Source organism: Eleginops maclovinus, chromosome 1 (assembly GCF_036324505.1).
Source record: "Eleginops maclovinus isolate JMC-PN-2008 ecotype Puerto Natales chromosome 1, JC_Emac_rtc_rv5, whole genome shotgun sequence".
Classification (NCBI taxonomy): domain Eukaryota; kingdom Metazoa; phylum Chordata; class Actinopteri; order Perciformes; family Eleginopidae; genus Eleginops; species Eleginops maclovinus.
The window spans coordinates 13,386,417-13,409,124 of NC_086349.1; the positions used below are offsets into that span (position 1 = coordinate 13,386,417).

A 22,708-nucleotide genomic window follows, 5' to 3' on the forward strand; every position below is an offset into this window, starting at 1 on the left:
TATCCTAACCTCTGGGGGAGTGAGGAAAATAGCATTTCTAAATGTGTTCAGAAAGATAGCTGTGCAAGTTTTCCCACATGATAGTAAATCTACACAACCAAATTGATTTGAGTCCGACTACTGGCTACCCCTCAAGTTAGTGACCACCAACCAACCAGAAAAAAGGCCTCAGTGTCACCTATATGACTTTAATGCGGGAAAAAACGTGTTTATGTCATCATATTGTCATCCAATTCTGGCTGCCCCAAACAAAACAAGACAAGAAACATCACCTTAAAAACAACATATATTAAAAAATAAACATAATTTGCAACGCTTACTTTTTAGATTAGGAAAGAACAAGCAGGCAGTTCAGCATAGTGAGTTACTGGACCGCTAACAAACAACCATTAACTTTTTTACTATTATTGCACCACGTTTCTTACATTATGTCTCATATTCACATGACTTTTAAAACTGAATGAGCCTCAAATGTTAGTGAATGCCCTTTATGTGTCCAGCAATGATACACTATCTGCAGTGCTTGGGCCATACATTAGCCCATGCAGTGACGTCCCACTCAAGTGGATTAATCACATCTAAATCATTAAGCTAGAGGTCACTTCGCAGCTAGCAAGGGGACAAATAAAATGCCACAGGAAGCTAAGCATGATGAAGATTAGCTCCTCACAATTAGCAATGCAACATCTGAGTCCACGTAATAGCTCGGTGAAAAATGCAGCAGCAGGGGGAGGATTTCAGGAAGGGATTGTTTTTATATGGCGGAGATTGAAGCAATCAATGCCCCCCTCTCCCTCCCCTCATCCTGGATTTGTATCTTGTTTCAGGGCTGAAGCTTTCTTTGTGCTTATGTGGCCACATAGCCTGTGGATTCAGCTTCTGACTGGAGTCACATGAAGACTTACTATGACCAATTTTACAGTGATTTAAGTAAACAAGCCCTCCTCCCCCCTTCTACTATAACTGGAAAACATTAGATAAGCTGCCTTTCAGACAAATAACTGTAGTCTGCTTTCAAATCCTAATCTTCCCCCTCCTAAACACACACACACCAGCCCCCCTTGCTCTTTTCAACAACAGGCCCAGATCTCCCCCCTCACCCCCCCACAGTGAGAGCTGCATGTGCTTGGGCCAGAGTTCATAGCCTCTGGGGGGCTGAAGGGGGGAAGTCAAGTTAATTTGGTGGTCCTTCAACAGTTTGCTGGTTCAGCCGGTCTTTTTGCACACCGTCCCCTATCCTTCTTTCAAAAGCACCCAACTTCTTTCCATTAGTACAGTCCAATAATCAATTTATGACACCAGCAAGGCTGTAAATCCAACAGCCAATTATTTTTATGTGAAACTTGGGGAAATCCCACCCATCAAAAATGGATGTGCCACTGACTCATCAAGATCCATTTCAACAGCTTTCCCTGTCAAAGTGCTACTTTTTCTCTCCTAAAAGTTTTCTGATTGAATACACAAACCTAAGTAGTGTTTTGTGTGTGTATATTTCCTGGCCAGCAATGTTGTTTTTCAAGCTCTCGTTTGTTTACCTCATATTCAGCTTTTAAAAAAACAATTCGCTGCAGAAGCCCTGTTTACAGGCTGGCCAGGTCGTGGAGGTTGCCTGAGGGTCTGCTTCACAGTCCAGAGAGAGCCAAGTTTTACAACAATGCAGCCAACTTTCAGCTCGCCGGAGCACTCAGAAACATTTGACTCGAGGTCACACACGCTTCCTACTCCTGGTATAAACACAATTAAGACACTTCTAGCTCACACTCTAAGTGCTACCCGGCTTTATTCATTACAATATTCAAAAAATCCGTTTAGTTATCACCCACACATTGCGCTCCCTGTCTGCCCCCCCCCCCCTCATCCTCCTCGAACCACAACCGTCCTGCAATCTTTTTTTTGTATTCAACTACTCACCCGCCAGTCTGGTGATTCTTGGAGTCCCAGAGACTGCTGCAAAATAGTTCAAAATGCGATCCTAGCCCAAGATGACCCACCGAACTTAAGCCAGCTGGGCCACATCCAAGAACCGGTACGAAACGAGGCGAACACGGACACTTTTTTTCTCCTTTTAAACCCGATGTCCGCACGGAGGGGCTCAGGCGAGCACTTGCTTCAACAAAAGACGGTTTCACTTTACTGATTTACTGTTCGCGTCCGAAATGGCCGAGTAAAGGCACTATAGCTGGTTCCCCTCTCGGTACTGCTGCTATTCCCTTTGGCCGTGTTGTTGTTGCTGTCGATGATAGTGTCCACATGAAAAGTAACACAGCGCCGTGAGTTGTTTCGAGGGGTAGGAAACCAGCGCCGTTTACAGGCTCCGCTTCCTTTTTCCACACACGCGCTCTCTCCCTCTCCCCCCTCTTCTCTCTCTCTCTCTCTTTCCTATGCACACACACTCTCCACGCTCTCCCTATCGCTCCCTCAGTCTCTGTTAAACCCCCCTCTTCCTCCCCTCCTCCTCCTCTTCAGCTGTTCAACAGACGCATCCACATGGCTGACCTAGTCTTTCTTTATCCAGACACTAGTGAAGGAGAATTACCCCAACCACACTCAAAAACAGAGAACCGAGCGAAACAAAAACATGGACTGGATTCAAATGATCGTCAGGGACAAAGGGGTGGTGTTGGTTATGGGGGGGGGGGGGGGGGCGCCAATGGGGCTGTTGATTGATGGCAGCCCCTTAGGGAAACGCTTCTGTGTGTGTGTTTGCAAATGCATCAGGAAGCGAGATGCACGGCAGCCAAAGTGGCCCGACCTATCAACCGATCAATGGTAACGCTTATGGGAATGTGACTAAAACACTAAGGGAGACAATGAAAAGCCATGAAAGCTAGTAGTAGTGCCTTGTTAATAATGGCTTAATAACACACTACATGTTTTCTCTCTCTCTCTCGGTTCTCTCTGCACAATGCCACAAAGAAATGACACGTTTTAATGAACGATAAATAAACACATGAAATGATGATCTTAAACACAGGTTGCTGATTTATATCTGAAAACATTAGTAACCAGACGCATCTGCCGGAAAATACACGAGAGGAAAGAGACTGAAAGCAGCTCAGGCTTCTGGAGCTCATTTGCATTTTTGGATAATGAATTAATTAGTCACCCCACCCATTAAAAAGGCAGAAACAAGCAGGGATGATAATGTGAATAGTCCATTAGCAATATTTGAGAGGCCGATTTTAACGGCTAGCAATGCACATCACATCAAATGTGATACTGGTAATTTTCCAAAGACTCAGTATTCATTTGGTGTTGATTTGAGGTAGAAAATATACATTACAATGTGTCTTTCTTTGTAACTGGAATCTGTCAATCTCAATCACACAGGAGAAGTGAAAACAACGATGGACTGCATTAAGTTGTAAATGAATAGGATCATTTCCATTTTCCCCGAGTAGCTTGACACATTTTCATTGTCTTAAACATGATATTGGATCACTGTCAAAAATCCAATTAACTAAAGCAAATAGTTGAGCACTGGGTTCTTTTTGCACTAAAGCCAAACACTGGCAGCAGGAGCGGCAGGCAGCAGGGATCAATAGCAATTGAGTTGAGGGTGGTGTGCAGGGGGTCTTTCATTGTGCTACAATCCATGTTGGTCGTCTTTGCTTTGAGAGTGGGGGTGTGCAACAAAGTGCTGCTAAAACCTTTTCCAGCTCCTGAGGCGACTGTCCTGAGCAGTCGATCTCCCCCTCCATATAGTAACCTAACACCACAGGAACCACAGCTCCTCCCTTATCACAGTATGTATACATTTCACAAGGTCAATGTTTATGACATTTACACACAGTCTGCCTCCTTTACTGAGTCACACAAATCTAGAGGATCCTGCATTGATAAGGAGCATGTCACTCCTTTTTGGGTTATTTCCAGCTTTAAAAATTATTCTATTATGTGTAACGCAAGAATTAACCAGGCAACATTTTCAGTAGGTTTCTGAGGCTTAAGTTGGGCCAAGACAGCAATGAAGGGTGAGTGCAGTGAATCCTCTCTGAAGGCAGAGTAGAGCAAAGCTGGATTGGCTGGCGGGGCAGGCTCCCCTCCCTGGCAGATGAGATCCCATTATCAGGCAGACGAGAACTCCACCTCCAGGATTTCACAGCTCCTCTGTTTATCACATGGCTCTGTCAAGTTGGGCACCATTAACCGATAATGAAAGGAGACAACCGGTGCAGTTACAAGCAAAGCACTCCACATTCTACAGGCCTAAGCATGTATCTGGGAAGCTGACTGTGTCTATTCAATTCTGTTCAGCATTCAACTGGCCCATCACAATACCTTTTCCCTTGAGCACCCCTTCCTACAGCTACAGTGCCTTCGATCCCAGCAGAACAAAAACTAGTTTATTTGGTGCGTCTTTTTAATTCAGAGGAAATTAAATCTAACAGAACATGTAAACTGCTTGGGGGAAGAGAAATTATACTTTTCCAAAACATTCTTTGTCTATAAGATTATTAAAAGAGAATTTGTTGTAAAAAGTGAACCAAAACCAGAATGAGGGAGACACAATAAAGCAACATAAACTATCATTTTGAAATATGTTTTCTTCATCCACATCAAATGTAATTAGTACATGTGTTACTAAACAAAAAGACTGCAAGACAGCCACTGAATCAAAGGCCAACATGACCCCCTCCCCCTTCCCCTGGCTGACTACTCCACTTACGGTTTATAGGATTCTGTAGCCACTTACGCTCATTAAAAATGAATACTTAACAAAAGCTGTGGCTGACACAACTGTTTGCTTTAGCCTGATTTCTCCACAGTGTAGAAAAGCAAGCCACTCAAAGGCTACAAGCAGAGAGCAAGCGAGAAAGAGACAGAGGGAAAGTGCTTGGCGATACAAGTAATTCAGCCAGTAGCTGAAACAACAAAAAAAAAGCGACATGGATGACTTAGCCAAGCCTGTGAGAGACTTGGCAAGCCTCAGAGGCACTGGCCTCTTAAGCACTCATATCTAGTAACTTCATTTAATACATTCACCAGGGATGAGCAGACAAGTTGAAGGAAAAAGGGATTGAGAGAAGAAAACAGACTTGTAAACCAAAAAGGAGGGGTAGGTTGTGGCGGTGGTGGGGGTGTATTTCAGAGGCTTGACTTTAACACATGACTAAATCTCTACAGTGTAACAAGCTAACTTCCCTGCTGCCAAAACATAATACAAGGAGGAAAAAACGTTGTGTGCTAGATTGGACCCTGAGACAATTTTACCATTCTCAGGCAGGTATTATCTACAGAAGCTGCTCTTCTCATATTAAAACTTGAACAGTGCATTTCCAGATGGGGCTTTAAAGCTGCGACTCTCTCTTCGCCACACGTACTAAATCCATAAAGAACAAAGACTCAGTGTGACTGCTGCTTCAAGTTACTGTTCCTCATACTGCAGCAAGTGCTGATAGGCCTCCCTCTTCACTGCTGGCAGGCAAGCAAAAAAAGGCTGACTTCAAATCATTCATTGCCCCTTTTAGCCTTCAAGGATTCTTAATAGAGCACTTTACAAGTTTGGGGAACCCAATGGGAAAATAAGGTCCTACACGACTAATTAAAACACAGACTTTGCCTGGAGGGGCCTGAGGGGAGGGGAAGCAATAAAACAATCCTCTCCAATCTCCCAACAAAGTAACTCAAGGAAATTATATGACTAAATATGGTTAACTACATGCATGTGGATATTAACATTCAAGTACTATTGCTTTAGCTAAAAATAGTAGCTCTCTACAGTAACATAGAGATTACACTGTTTCTAAACAAGCAAACAACCCTATTGTGGTAACAAAACTATCACTGAAAATCAAGATGTTCTCTGGAGACAATCCAAGCACATAGCTAGTAATTAACCTGCTACCTAGCAAGCCTTTTAAAAGCGATCATTAACACAGTTGTAAAAATGTGAAAGAAGCCGAGGAATGGTATTCCGCTTCAGGCAATCAGAGCAAGGTCTAGCCTCACGTAGCTATCTTGTTTACATAGCTATTCACAGTCACATTTGGCAGCCTCGCACAACTCTGAAAACCAAGACACTTGTAGGCTACATAGGTCTAATCTCTTTGCCAAGCTACACGAGCTACTCGAGAGAGGGAAACTTGCTCGCAGCAGCCATTTGGTAAAAACTATTGCATATTAAATAATATGAATGTAAGTAAACCTTATTCCAGATGGAGGTTGTAGCCACCTGGCAGAGAAATGCTCAGTAGAAGAATAAAAGCATTTTTAACTTTAAGAAATACATAAAAACCTGACAACTCATTAGCAGACTTTGATAAATAGGAGCAGACAACCAACTGCAGTTAATGTGGGCTTACATTGACACCAGTTTCCCTTAAATCTCAGCTTGCTGAAATGAGGAATGAAGCGAAGTTAGTAGATGGATAGCGTGTGAAATGCTAATGAACCAGAATAAAATACTCTGTTTGGCAATAAACTAGCACACATAAAAAGTGAAAACAATCACAAACAAAAGCACACGTGTAATAACTTAGATTCTATTTCAACAAGCCCCTGATTTTCCACATTCTTCAAGCTCTCACATGGACTTTATATGTCTGTGTCATTCTCCAGGCTAAACAGGGCCTCATTCATCTGAATAAAAGAGCAGTTCAGCCGTGGCTGCACGAGAACAGACACTGAGGAATGAGACTGTATTTCCAAGAAGGCCACAGAGAGACAGAGTGCAGGCTGTGGCGAAAAGAGGAAGTTTACATTTCAGGCAAATCCTTTTGTGAACAAAGACGCAGCAAGATAAACAAACAGTACATGTGTCTGATGCTTAACTCTGGAAACAGTTAGTAAAATCCTATTCCAGCAGGGTGAAACTGTGTTTGAAAGTCATCAGGAGGCAGCAAGGGGGGGGGGGGTTTGTGATTATGAAAGCAAAAGAGAGAGTGGCGGTTGGGGTGTGTGATTCCTGTGTGGTTACTGTCTCCAAGCTAATCTGCTCAAATAGCCAGTGACTGCTCCATTTCACACAAAGCACATGGCTGTCTCACCTCCATACACTGCCACCCTATGGAGAGTGTGTGGAGGTGCAGGGGTGTGCTTTGACTGCTAAAGGGGGGTGGTGGAGCATCAGAGGCTCATAATGTGCAAAACAAAAACGTCCTACACTATAATTCATGACAAGCATATTAAGATGCTCAATATGGTGCAATGGGCCACTAAGCTGTATTCCCCCCCCTCCCCCCCCATCCAGTACCAATGCTCATTCAGAAATCAATTACTCTCCTCTAGTCACACTTGGCTGCTCTCAGTTTGTAAGCTAATGATTTAGCCATCTAGTTTACAGATAGATACTGATAACAAGAACAAGCGCATGCGTCCGAGGGATAACAGTCTCAAGTCCTTCAAGATAATTGTTCACATCTTGCACTTTTACATCTTGCCTTCCTCGCTTTCATTATTTTTTTTTCTTCTCCCAATTTAGCATGAATAATAGCAGAGGAGTTTTCGGTCGGCATGTCGCTGCTTGGCTCGGTGAGAAAAAGGATTCACAGAGACAGCACACGGACAGGGTGGTGAGGCTGTGTTGTGAGATTACTGTTTTTGTCAGAGCAAAATTGTAAAATGTGTCTGTGTGCAGTCGGAGCAGACAGTTGGGAGATCAGTGCTGAGGTCAAGAGGAGCCACTTAGCTGTGCTATGGCCTTCTCACCCCTGCAGCGCTCAGAATCAACCGCTCAACTGTGGGAGTAGATAAAAAGCTTAGCAGCAGCCAACTGGAGATGGATACATTTGCTAATGCATGCAAGCTTTATTTATGGGATTTTAAAGGTACAAAATAGAAATGAATGGGAATAGTAGGAAGTTCGGAAGCTTGCTCATTAGACAGAATATATATTAGGTTAGCCTCACGAGTGCAGATCCCCGGAGGCACAAAATCTAGAGGCTTGTTATGAACAAACAAAGCAATAAACAATCCACAGTAAAAACTATACCTCTTTAAATTACAGATAAACCTTGAAAGGCATTGATTCATTAAGCTCAGGGACCTCGGGCTCAACAGCACCATGTGTGACTGGATCCTGAGCTTCCTAACGGGCAGATCCCAGGCAGTGCGGATGGGGAACATCACATCCTCCACCTTGACCCTCAACACCGGAGCCCCTCAGGGTTGTGTGCTCAGCCCTCTCCTCTACTCCCTGTTCACACACGACTGCGTGGCCACACACACATCTGTTTATAGCACACATACCTATATATTATACATATCTGCCATAAATATCTGTTTATACATAATATATGCATCTGTCTATACCTCCTCACACAACAGTGTAAAGTATTTAAATCACTGTACAGCATATTTAAATAATTTCAATTTATTCTACAGATGTATATATTTCACATCTTTACCTCTTTATTGTTAGTGCACCTTACGTTATTGCACTAGTTATTCTCGTCATATTTTTGCACTATTTAATTTATCTTATTTGCACCATGTATGTTGAGTTGTTGGAGGAGCCTGGGATATAAGATTTTTATTGCCAACATATACGCTGCATCTGCTGTGCATATGACAAATAAAACCTTTGAACCCCCCCCCCCCCTCACTATTATCAGTATAATTTAATATGCAAGTTAATGAGATTTAGAGATTTTCCCCCTATTGTACGTTATTATAACAGCAGTGAGAGCAGAAGAATATCTGTCCCTTTGATGTCTCTGGTTAGGAGATAATGTGCGGAAATCTGAGAATAATATGTTAGGTGTCATTTATGATTACCTGGCAAGTCCACTGCTCTTTCTCTGTATTGTTTGGAGCATGGGAGTGTGTTTGTCATTATGCTGCTTTGGACACAGCATTACTAATCAGAAGTGGTGAGCTGGAAATTCTGCAAATTGCTTGTTTGGATGCACATACTCTGCATAATGCATGAAGCATCTTACATCTTATAGATATGTCTGTGTGTCTGTGTGTGTGTGTGTGTGTGTGTGTGTGTGATAGGAAGAAGTGAGGGTGGGTGTTAAAGACAGCGTACAAGTGGGAGACATTGAGCTAGGTGGAAACCTAACAACATGCGGCCTGCTAACTGTCTATATAATATGAACAGTGGGGAACAGACAGAGGAGGCTTGGTGCATTTGCTCCACAAGTCAGAGGGATGGATTGAGTAAAGATGGATGGGTAGCGTGAAGGCAGCAAAGACTGAGCGAGCGAGGGAGTGCAAGCAGTAGCACTCTGTTCCTGCACACATCAGCAGCAGGAGGGCAGGGATGCGCGGAGGCCACAGCAAGCCAATTACCGAACTCATTAAGTAACCTGCTAGTCGGCTTTGAACTGCAGCCCCCCCCCCCCTCCCTCCATAACGTGACTGTATTCTCTTCCGCTGTTCTGGACGGTCAGATAGGCGCTCCCTCTTGCAACTCTTCTTTTTTTTTTAAAGGCTGAAGTGGAAATGGCAAAAATGGTAATCACATTTTCACATGCATTCATTGGAATTAAATTAAGTGCAATGCAGAATCACGAGTGAAACTGTTTGGAGAAACGATTGGTAGAACTATAGAAGATTGGCAGCTCAAAAGGTATAATGGTGCAGAAGACAGGTTGCAAAGGGGTGCATTTTAGGTAATGCTAAAACATAGGGACACAGGTTAGCATGAGTTAGCAGTTGAAGGATAAATAAGTGCTGACAGGCTTGAGCTGTTCCTTCTACTGGAACACAAAGGAGAGGGGAAGATGGCTGCGAGGGGGGAGGAGGAAGACAGTGAAGAAGATGTAGCACAGTAAGGGGTGAGGATGAGAGCACCAAGGGCAGGTAGAGAACGTGATCAAGGCCCGCTGGGTGGGGCAGGAATAAAAACATTTTGGAGGAAAGGAGAGGGGGGGTTAGAGCAGAGGGGGAAAAACGCTGTGTTAGTCAGCGCTCCAGTGTCACAAAGCATTGTTGACTAACCTTGACTGCATTCACCTCCTAGCTCTCTGCCACACTGCCTCTCAACAAGTATTGACACAACGACAGTCTGCAAGAGAAAAACTGAAGGGGGAGGAACAGACACACACAGAGGACAGGGGGAAAAAAAAACATGAATGATGTGCAAATGGAACAAACGAGGTGATAACAGCTCCACAGTAGAGGTGTATGCAGGAATGAAGACGGCAGCCATATTTGGCATCGTGTCGAAACACACGGAGAACGCAGCCACGGAAAGAAGCTGCATAAAAAATAATAACCCCCCCCCCCTCACAGTGCAGTTATCATTTTTCTTTTAGCAGATAGTGAGCGTTTATTCTAACCCAGTATTCATTTCCCTCTTCTCAATAAACCTCTTTTGATACACACAGATTTATGCACTCATACCTGCTGCTACACACTGTTAAACACACACACACACACACACACACACACACACAGTCCCCCCCCACCACCCCTGAACCTCCCCATTATCCCACGAGCCCTCTCTTCTCTGCCTTGCTTGACAAGAGCTTGGAAATAAAAACATCACAGCTCTGCCTCGCAGCACCTGTTCAATAACATTGACATTTCACATTCAGCATCCGCACACCGAGAGATCCCCTGCATTTACTCTCTTTAACAGCCGGAAATGCTACACACACACACACACGCACGCCATCAATCTACTGTATTGCATTTCATTGCTAGCATTTTTAACACTGCAGAGACAAGGGATGTGTCTACGTGTTCAAGGTGTAACAATACCAATTCATTGATGGAGGTTTATCCTGGTTTTTTTTTTAGTACAATTGAGTCGTTTTCATGAAAAACTGTTAAATATAGTCAATGATCATCCATCAATAATTTAAGTCTATTCATGCGACACAATGGTTTGCATCGTTTGGGGTTACTTACAAAACCAAAATGAAGGATGAGGATAATTTAGGGGAAATTGTCGATGTGGTTTAGAGTGATATATAATATAGTCCATAAGTCATTAAATGTATCTCCGTGTATTATGAGATGAGAAATTAATGACATTTCACAGACCAGATGAAACTATGAGCGACTAATGAACAGTGAGCACTGGAAGATGATTAGTAGGATTGTGCACTAGATATTTTAAGTTGTGGCTTATTTCTAACAAATGATCTCTTGATGGTAAAACAAGACCACATTCTCAATATTTACCAGATTATTATTCATTCTTTAGTCTTGATGCAATATTTCAGCCTGCATTTCGAGCTAAAACGGTGTATTGAATTTGAAAATACGACTAGGTGTGTAGAGAATATCTCAGCACTGTTGAACAGCCCAGTGAGCCGAGTAAACGGTCAAAAATAGCACAGATAAGCACATAACATTTATAATCACGCCATGATCAAAGTCGACCAGAGAGGATTTGAGGGTCATCAGTGTTGGATGTAAACACTACCGTTTGATTTTCTTTTAGATGCACCGGAACACTTTAATGCATGTTTCCGTACAGCAGTAGCCACCTGAGGAGAATATGCACCGTGCAGAGGGCCAGCGGGTGTCAGGGCTCCGTGGTGTCACCAGGTGCAGCCTAACCTGGGTGGCTAAGCAGGGACATCTGTTTGATGGCATTAGAGCCATCACAGCCCTGCCATAACCACAGATTAAATGGCAGTAAATCTGAGGATTAGATCTGAGTATGAGTAGCACACATTGATTTTGAAATCCCATGGGGACAGACAATGTGGCCAACAAGCACACACACACACACACACACACACACACACACACACACACAAATCAGGCTGTGACTAACCCATCTTCATTTTTAATCTGCTCATATTTTGGCCTAGAAGTGGTATGAAAATAGCACAAAACATCATTCCTTTAACAAACTGCCTTTACATCCAGTCTCTTCCAGTAGTCTCAACAGCACAACAGACCTAGAAATGTCCATCCCTATATTCTAGAACGTGTGCTCATGTGAGAGCAGGATCGCTTCCACGCTCGGAGATTTGAGGGGTACTTTATGCGAGCGCCACGAGGTGATGTGGATGATGCCAAAGACAAAATGGCCTTTTCATTCTTGAGCTGCCTGGTCTCGGGGTCTTAGTATGCAGATATGCAGTCTCACACACTCAGCCCCGGCGAGACCTTTCTGACATGACAATCCCCAAATCCCGCGCTGAAACCTCAATCTCCCCCCACGGCCACCACAGTCCTCTGGAAGCCTGACTGACATCAAAGACAAGCGCCACACTCTCATGACTTTAGTCCGTCTCAGTGTCAGCGTCCCTGGCTGTCCACCACATGCCTGTCAAAAAAAGCCACTGTTTTATTTTTGAAAACCAGGTGACAAATATTTACTTGTCACCTGGTCACTTTGACATTTAAACCAGGCTTAATGTTGAAGGAAATGACAAGGGATGCCAAAGTGAATGGATAAATGTTGACATTTTTATTTGTAGTTGTAACTATGGCAGGCCTGCTAAGGATTATTATTGGGAGGCTTTATGTTACATTTCAAAACTTCAACAATTAGGCTAGTAGATTAAACAGTTAGTTGAAGAACAGCAAACTAAAATTCAATAGGGAATTTAAGCAAAAAATAAGGAAAAAACCTCCCTAGTTTTAGCATCTTAATTGTAAGGCTTTTTTGACTAGTTTTTTTACATCAAAGACAAGAGCCACACTCTCATGACTTCAGTCCGTCTCACAGTGTGTCAGCGTCCCTGGCTGTCCACCACGTACCTATCAAAAGCGCTAGAAAAGAGCCACTATTTAAAAAGACCTCGCTCATGCTAACCACTTCAAACACCTCCACAACATAAAATAAAGAATCCAAACATAGCCTGGGCTGCATCTTATTTCCACACTATAAGAGGCGGGTGTCAAGAGTGTTGGGCTATGAGCAATGATTCCAAAAAGGGCTTTCATAAAAGACAACATACTGTTACAAGAGTCCAACATAAATAGCCATTATTGGCAAGCAGACCCCCTCCTCCAGAAGAATTGCAATGCAGGTGGTAGCTGAACTAAGCCAGCTATCAAGACATTACCTGGTGATTAGTGTGCATTGTGAGGCAGCTCCATTAACCTTTAAGAAACAGCTCCCCTTACTACCTTTCGAAAAAATACATGAGTGAGATAGAGCAATAGAGAGAGAAAGAGAGAGAAACTCAGTGTGACAGTAGAGCTGCTCCTGTTAGGTAAGCACATTGAGCCGTCAGGCCGGCACATTCATCAACACGCAGAACGCCAGTCAGCAGCACCAGTAGGCTCATTCGCCTCTCTGCCACACTACTGTGGAGGAGGTTTGGGGGGGTGACAGAGTCATTTGCAAAGCAGATTTGGATCATTCGCCTCAGCATTTGGCAGTGCAAATGTTTCTGTGCATGGTTGGGGTGGTTTTCACAAGCATTTCCCCGGCCCTAATAGATGGCCAATGGGCGGCTAATGATATCATTATCATACATGCTCCGTAATAGTCTGGACCCAGGGAGTGCCAAGATCAATGGACGGCAAAAAAATCAGGATCAATTGATTAGTCTGCCGCTGTTAAGCTGCTAAAACATATTTCGCGCACAGTCAATGCATCGTTGGATGGGCTGTGAGTGGATTGGGTCTCCGCCTGCTTTCAGAGAGCAGCATCCAGACAAGAGGTCATGCGAGTGGATCTGTGCCATATGAGAAGTGAGCTCAATTGGCAGGGCCGACGAGCTTCCTGCGCTCATCTTAATGTCAACCACAGCCACTACCATTATACACAAAGCTCCAAATTAGGGTTGAAAGGACTATTTATCATTCCTGACAAAGTGAAAACAGAGGAATACTTTTAAGCCATGTCTATTGTCTCTTTGTTATTGTGAAGTCACCCAACCACAATGTCAAAGTGGTTTTATTTTTGAAAACCATGAGACAAGAGGAGAAAATGTGCTCAAACATACTCACTGCACAAAGATAGATTGCTTTTGTTCACCATGCATGGTTGTTCAAGTATCATTAAATGAGACTTTTTCAGTAGCAGTGAATAAATATTGCATTAGGATTGTAGATCATAGTGGGATCTTAATTTAGAGTGAATTCTTACTTACAATTTGACATTTAAAACAGGCTTAATGTTGAAGGAAATGACAAGGGATGCCAAAGTGAAAGAAAAATGTTGACATTGTTATTTGTAGTTGTGACTATGGTATGCCTGCTAAGGATTATTATTGGGAGGCTTTATGTTACAGATCAAAGAGTAAGTTGATCGACAGAAAATTAAAATGTTATAGGGAATTTAAGCAAAAATGAAAAGAAATCCTCCCTCGTTTTAATTGTAAGGATTTTCTGGTTTTCTTACTTTGTCAATATCTGATCTGGGAACTTGTAAATTGCCCTTTTCCCCAATCTATAGATTAAGTAAAAAAGAAAAAAAAATCCCCAGAGAATAATAATATTATGTTGTCAAAGTCATAGTGCTTTTGGCTGGGGAAGAGATATTGATAAAACCTAATTAATTAAGAAGAAATAAACAAAGAAAATACTTATAATCCTAATAAATAAAACAAGAAAATGCAGCCTCAAAATTGCCCCAGATTTGAACAACACCTCTCATAAAGTGCATTTTCCCAGCATCACCTCACTGCCGTTTATTGCCGGGCTATTGCATTGGATTGCATTACATTTTACAGATATGAACTTATCGTGTCCACCTCCTCAACAGCGTTCCTGCTTGAATCGTCCTTTCCTTGCAACTGCCTAGTCTCGATCATGAGTGTAATCTAAGAGCAGGCTGATTGTGTTAGGAGGAAGCTGATTGCGCTGATGAGCAGAGAACTGCTAAAGAGAAGAAAGTGGGCCATCCGCTATGAACAAACTATGACAGGCGGGGTGATACACACGAGGCTGTCAAAGAGACTGTATCGTTTTTAAATGATTGCAAACTGGCCAGAAACAATCCTGTGTGAATTGATCTCTTGACCAACCTTGAGATGATAGCATTGGCAACAGACACACTTTTGCATCGCTGCAACACCATCTAAATCCTATTTTAGTGGGGCCAATCTATCCACAGGGTTAACTCTATCTGTGGCTTCAGGCAGCTTGATGCAACTTGTTCCAGTACAGAAAGGCTAATGCAGGTAAATCACACCCAGTGGACTTGAATGCTTGACACTTAGCTTCCTGGCATACTAGCTAGCTTGAGTGGGCGAGAAATGAACCCCGTTATGCGTGCTGACATTTGGCCCTGCTCCCCAGCAAATAAAAACATGCCTCTCACTTACTAGCTGCCTTCGCCAACAGCCCCATATATCAGCGTTATAAAAGAGCTAGGCAGCCTCAAGGTCAGCTCAATTTCCTCCTGCCGTTATGAAGTATCAGAAACACAGCGAGAGGGGGCACCCACACACATGTAAAGAAATGATTTAGGGAGTGGGGGAGGGGAGGGAGAGAAAGAAAGAAGGAAAATGGGGGGGATTTGGAGTGTGAAGGAGAGGTTGTGGGTAATACAATGGGGAACTGTGACAAATCACCAGGAGAGAGCCCGCCTTCCCTACAGTAAGGCTGCGAGTGTGGGCATTTTTAAAAGAAATGTAGAGAGCATTAAGCCTGCTTGCTCATTCCACACGCTAAGAGAATGCAGTAGTCTCTGGTCTGTAGTACAAGCAGTAGGATTGAACCGTTTCTGTTCAACAAGCCAGTTCCACTTGTGTGATCGCTCAAGTGTAAGTCTGTAAAACTACAAAGCAATTAGGCCTACTGAATCACTACTTCAGAAAAAGTGAATACGATGTTTACCATTTACTGTAATTAAATGGTAAGCTGTAACATGGGCATAACAGCGACCTAATGCAAAATAAATGTCTTTTTTTTCCTCCCTTTTGAGATCTGGGCCCATTCATCACATGCCCAAGCAATTTGATAAATTACACAGAAGCATGAAAGCTGATCATTTGCGTGGCAGAGAGTGCGGCGCTGTGTGTTTGTCTGCGCCTGAGTCGGCAGTCATCCTTGGCTGCCTCGGTGGCTGAGGTTTGACATCTTCAGTTAAGAGCCTGGGGAAATAACAGCAAATTCACTTAATGGCACCACCTCATCTATTCCTCATACAGGGAGAGGAGAGAGAGTTTCTTGAGGTGTTACAAAATGGCTGTGTGCTGTCGTCTGTGCTGCCGTCTCTCCCATCCGTGGGGCTGCAGGTGTGTGCATTGAGATCCATCACCAGCCCTGGTCAGCCACCAGCTGTAATTTGCAGTCAACTCTGACCCTTTGCGGGAAAAAAACTAGCCTGCCTGGGCTGCGGATACAAAGCTTTTGGTGGTGACAGCGTAATCTGGTATGATGTGTGTGTGGGTGGTCGCACGATCTGTACGTACAAAGACAAACATATACAGTCCTTGACACATTCACGCATGTTTTTTTAAAAGTGTAAGTTAGCATACTCAATGCATGTCTGTACAGAGTGTTACAGGAGCAGAGGTGTAATAACCCCTCTCCATCTTTACGTGAGGTGTTGCAGAACAATCCACACCAGCTGGGAGGGAGGCTGGGCTGCCTTGCTGTTGGATAACGTCTCAGCGTAACAGCAGGTATGCTATCAGTGCAGCCCCAATCCCCGCAGGGCTATTTTCAGAGCCTGTGACCCCAGTGTGACTGGCTGGATGACGTCTCTGTGCCAGCAACACAGGAAGAGCAGGACCCGAAAGCACGCTGCTGTTTCCTCCCGGCCGCAAAACATCTCATTCCAGCAGCCCCGAACAGCTTTGCTATTGTTCCGACGTTTTACTGAAACACACGGAGCAGCTCATTGACTGAGGACTTCCATCCACCCAATTGAGACAATGAATTATAAATCACTACGTAAATACTTGTCCAATTACCTTAACTTGGAGGCTTTGATATTCAGAGAAAGCATAATCACATTGCATTTAAATGGCGTTATTCAACAGCATTTGAGGTACACGCATACCTTAATGGCGTGATGAATCACTTTCAGAGCTTTGACAGTATTTTGCAGAAATCCAACTCCTTGATAAAACAGGCTTTACCATCTGACTCAGCTTTTATGTAGCTGCGAGATGAATATTTAAGAGATGAGTAAAGCGCAGTGTGATTCCAGACTATGCAAAGGCTACAACACAGTGGCAACGTGATGGAGAGATAATGGCATGAGGCACTGCTTTCAACGCACTGTGGAGGAGGTGTCTAAACATATTAATTGGGCTGCGCAGTGTTGCGTGTATATGTAAATTAGTAACCTACATTAACAGCTAATAAAAAACACATAGAATAAGGTCAATTGCTGCAGGCCATATAAATGTAGCTAATATCCAGGCTGCAACCAATTTATTTTCTCCATTTTATTCTTGATTATATGTTAGAAAACAGCCCAATGTACGACCAACAGTCAAAAACCCAAAGATAATCAGTTTATAAGACAAGGAGAACATTTTTACACAACAGCTGAAGACACATTTTTTTTTGATTAGCTCTTTATTAGCGACGCACTCATTTTAAATGGTCTTTTAGCCTTTATTATTTACCTACTTTTATATTGTTTTATTGGTCTTAAAGGATTTTAATTTGTAATATTTACGTAACAGTTTTAATAGCGACATTCCTTTTAAGTTGGTCTTTTAGAAATCATATTGTTTATTATTATATTACCATACCTTTGCGACAATGTACCGCTTAATCTGTTAAAATGTTATTCTTTGTTGTTATGCTGCATGTATCGGAATTGGTCTTAAACATCTGTTCTTGTTGTTTGTTTTTAACTTGTGATGTATGCGTTTCTGTAAAGCCCTTTGAGCTGCATGTCATGTATGAAAAGTGCTATATAAATAAAGCTTTATTATTATAATAATAATAAATAAAATACCACATTGAAGAAGCTGGAACCATCCAAATGTTAAGCACTACTGCTTAAACATGTACTTGAATGATTAATATTTAAAAACAGACAGTTATGATTTAAAATCTGACCGTCATGATGTTTTTTTTAAACTGACATGCTTTCATTTGGGGAGTTAAATAGACACTAACACTCTCTGGACCTGTAACAGCTTGTCTGAGCGTAAAATGCCTCGGCTACCATCAGTCACAGTGCAAACATCTCCTGCTGTACCGCTGAGGTCACATTGTGGTCTTTGCGTACATTTCCAGCAGTGGTGTCTGTTAATAGAGCAGCTGATACCGGCTAAATAATATGCAACATTGGGTTCAGATGATGGATGCCTCCTGTGTGCTCTCCTCTTATATAAAGCTCTCCCTCCTCTCCCATCAGAGTGAGTGGCTTCCAGCTACTCGGCTCCCCGCGGTAAGCTTGTCAGCAACCTCTCCATCTCTTCTCTCTGCACCTGCACCTGACACCGCAAGCGTTCTGTCACCCACCTTTCTGCTGGAATAAAAATGTTCTGCCCCGCCCAGCCAGCTCCCAGCAGCCCCTGGGGCAAGGGACAATTAAAAAAAAAAAAAAAAAGGACGAGGCAGGGGCTCAGTAGAGCTGTCATGCTGGGGATCAGATGGGAACCTTGCTTGTATAGCAGCGGAGGTCGGGGGGGTTTTGTATTGGAGCCCAGAGAAAATAATTCAGTGTGTCTGTTGTGCTGGAGATCAACATTCAGCATGCTGCAAGGTGGCAGCATATCAACACACTGAAAGCAATGCACACTGGCTGGGCGATATATTCAGCCCTACAGTATTCACCACACACACACACACACACACACACACACACACACACACACACACACACACACACACACACACACACACACAGAGCTATATTCTAGTGTCAGCCAATTACAATCCTGCCCTGACTGCCCTTGACTACACTCCCTAACCTCCCTCCACAATCCATGTCAAAACCCTCTGCACTGATTTTTTTTCTCCCTCTTGCTCCCCTTTTTTTTTTTTGCTTCTTCTCCTTTCACTTGTCTGTCTTTAGGGTGTGAAATATTTAGCAGCCCCATGCAAACAGACCTTCAGGCACAGAGTCAGAGCCGTGTCCCTCCCCAGGTAAAAAGTAATGAGAGCGAGACAGTGGGGGAAGGGCTGGTGTAATATCTCATCAACATTATTAAATCATTTCTCCCCTCGGCAGTCACTGGGTGGTCTCGAGCCGTGTTATTTCTCAGTCAGGGTTCAGTGGCCTCAGCTCCTAGGGTTGAGTTTGGCCGCTTTGTTCGCCCAGTGCTGTGCTAAGCAGGTGTCAGGGGAGTTTCCCCTCAATTAAGCAAAGGTAAAGTAATGCCTCTCACCGTGGCGGCGCCATGAATACATTAGTCTTGCTGTCACCACGGGCTACGGCATCGAGATGCATGAAGAACACAGACAGCTGGTTGCTTAAACCACTGCTGAAGAAGGCTGATCAAAAAAGCACGAGGATTGTATGTAAGGGACAATGTGAAGTGAGGCGGTCATTATGGGGAAAAGAACACCCGACAGGCTGATCAGGGAGCCCGATGAGAACCATTATTACACGGCCAGATACTTAACAAACTAACGACCCGACTCTTAATATTAATTGAAATTATTTTATTCACTCAAAAATGATCGTATTTCTTCAGTTAAGAAAAAAAAAACCCCGTTCCACAGCGCACCAAGGGCTGAAACTATGACAACAACTTTACGGCAGCACTGATCGAGGTTTTCTGTAACCTTTCAGTTTCTGATCCACTAACAAGTCCTTAGACACTGCAGAGCCCATACCGTGTTCCTGATAGTATTCACTTCCTGTCTGTCTTCTTCTGGTGATTTATCTGACGTCCAGGGCTCCGTACTTTAACATCTTTTCCTTTCTCTTTCTTGATCCTCCTTAACAACGGTCAATAAATCCTTGACAGCGGTCTGTACAACTGGATTAACAACGTGTCACATGTTCTGAATTGACCAATCAGAATCGAGTATTCAATTAAACTGTGTAATAATGTACTTAATTAAATAAAAGTTTGTTTTAGACCTTAGCTGAAGATGATGGCCTCCAGGATATGAAGTGAAACCCTTAATTTATGTGGCTGAATACATCAACATAATCAATTCTAATAATAAACTGAAACGGTAAACAGTGTAATAACATTTTGTTTCAGAGTTGCTGGGAGTTAGGCTAATGAGTTTGTATTAGCTGTCTGAGTGGATGACACTGGAGGACACAGAATCCTTGTTGTGTTAATTAAAGCTAAATGAAATGATGCCGATGAAAAATTAGCATGACCCAGAGTCTCAGGGAGGGACACTGCTAGGAAAATGGATGGCTCTGTTAAGTCGTTGTCAAGGCGTGGCTTAGAGAGAAAACACGTCTTAGAAACTGAAATCAGAATAAATCATTTGAACCAATTATCTGATTAAATAACAACGGCAACTATCTGAGGAATTAATTACACCAAGAGGATATTATAAATATGTATGGTGATTAGGCTATATCATTTGTATGTTGGTCACAAAAATCTCCGCACCAGTCGTATCAATCCACACCATCTAAGTACAAAACATAAATCAACTGCTTCTTGGCATTTTTAGCCACACACACAACAATCAACCTACTATTTTACTCCAGCTGACAAAGCCAACTGAAGAAGGGGTTTATAAAAATATGTCAACAGCAGCAATAATGCCTTTTTTTGTCAGTCTTTGTGCGAGTGGTACAGTGTGCTGGACAGGCGAATGGAAAAGGGCTGATTGATGGCTTCACTGTAGAGTGTCTGTCCACCTCTTTCCCTGATGAGACATGTCAATGTAAAGACACATGAATGCAGCAGCCTGTCCTCCATTTTCTCCTCCTCTCCTCCTCCTCCCTTGTCAGAGGCAGGGAAAATGACGCAGTAAATACAGACGCTGTGTGCACCGTAATTCTGGGGCCCGCAGCCTTTTATCTGTCATGACAGCTTCTTCTGCTGTTGAAATCAAATGCCCGGGCGTGAGGAAAAAGCTAGTATTCCCTTTAATAAACTGCCAGGCAGAGGAGTGGAAAAGGAGGCACTCAGCTATGCTCTGCACCGGCCAGGCTCGGCTAAGCAGCAGCTGAGGGGGAGAGCGCTCCTTCAGGCATTGGCTGGTATTATGCCGCTCACGGACACTCAGGCATCCAGCATCGTTGCACTTACCGAGAGCCAATCGGTCAGCAGGGAGTGTTGGGCACTCGGCAGTGATATGCACACCGACATGAGGATTCGTGAAAGAGATGGTGGGCAGCACCTGCTCCCGGACTCAACCACAGCCCCTCAGAGAGACCAGGGTCAATTAATTACATCCCTCTCTCAATGCTCTCCATTAGGATAAACAGAAATAAATGGAGAGCAATCTGGGAACAAGGAGAGCAGTGAACTTCAAACCCCCGGCAACACAACTGACCAGCCCCTCCATCTGCTGATGCATCAATTAGTCATCTACAGAAATGACGGTTTACTAATAGATTCATCACATGATTAACTAATCAACTTACAAATACATTTCTCAGCTACTCAAATGTGGGGATCTGCTGCTTTTCTACATCTAATTTAATTGGAAAATCAATACTGTTGTGTTAAAAAATCCTATATGCGACATTCAGAGTATTAACAAAGCACAAGATATTTAGAAATATTTTGGCTAGAGCTCAAAATATTCTGTTGCTCTGTCTAACAGCTGATACTGCTGTCCCAAACAATGTTGTCTCTGAAGCGAAACACACATTCCGCTTTCTCCTGAGGTTAACCCCGTTATATCTCTAAGAAATGTTGACGTAGTTGCACTGTTTTCTCTGTTAGCATTGTTAGCTGCTAGCCACTGGCTTAAAGTCACCACGTCGAGAGCCTAGAGCAGGGGTGTCCAAACTTTTTTTCACCGAGGGCCACTCACTAGAGGTGAATAATGCCTCATAAATTAAGTTATAAGTTAACAAAATCCATCAAACTTAGGTGACTGATGTGCAATACTTGAAAAAACTGCCTACACCCCATCTCTCCTTAGGGTTTCATTTATTGTGTTGGCAGCTCATTCCTAAAAACAGAAGCCTCAGCTTGCCTTAAATAAGAGGAAATATGAAGGTTAAATTTGAAGCTCATTATGGAAATAAGTGATTATCCGTTTTTTAACAGCTAAAATATGTTAGAAAATGTTTGACTGATGCTCTTTCATTCATTCTGGAGAACTACTAGCGTGAGATCTTTGTAAAGGGTCGGCGAGGGGATGAATAAAAAGAAATATAGAATTAATAATGAAAATATGGTTTATCTGCAGCTTTGCTCTTTCAGTTTGCAATGTGACTACTGTGGGATTGACATCTCATCTCCCGAAACTCTCCCACTGACTCATTCTGTTTCTGTGTATGGACACGAGGACAAGGAGAGTTAATGCCTTGGAAATAGACAGCTTTTTGTTCTGACTCGACAGCTGTCTCCAACATAAGAGAGCCATTTACTGGCTGCACACACACACACACACACACACACACACACACACACACACACACACACACACACACACACACACACACACACACACACACACACACACACACACACACACACACACACACACACACACACACACACACACACACACACACACACACACACACACACGCACACGCACACCACACACACACACACACACACACACACACACACACACACACACACACACACTTCGAGTGCCAATAAGACAATACTGTGATGCAGAACTGCCTAAGTTGAGGAGGTGGAGGAGTTGAACCTCTAAATACCTGGCCAGTGTTTAGGATCCAGCTCCACCACGAGGCCCCTAACACCATTAACATCCTTCCTTAAATCCAATTATAAACCATGTGTGTCCACATCAATCAGCCATTTTTATTTGAGCCTGTGGTCTTTCTTTATCACCACTCCTGCTGCAGTAATTG

At 43.2% G+C, this 22,708-nt stretch overlaps 1 protein-coding gene across 3 annotated transcripts in view; it reads right to left on the reverse strand.

The window, feature by feature from the left end:
- The window catches only part of rerea (arginine-glutamic acid dipeptide (RE) repeats a), a 119,915-nt gene that overhangs the window by 82,214 nt on the left and 14,993 nt on the right, over positions 1-22,708 (reverse strand). Inside the window, exon 1 of one of the 3 annotated variants that reach the window (XM_063884205.1) lies at positions 9,889-9,969. The exons of 1 other annotated variant lie outside the window; for it this stretch is intronic. The gene's annotated coding sequence lies outside the window, so the exon portion shown is untranslated. Of the gene's footprint in view, positions 1-1,911; positions 2,405-9,888; positions 9,970-22,708 lie in introns of those variants that run through there. One more of the 3 variants, XM_063884194.1, reaches the window with a different exon arrangement.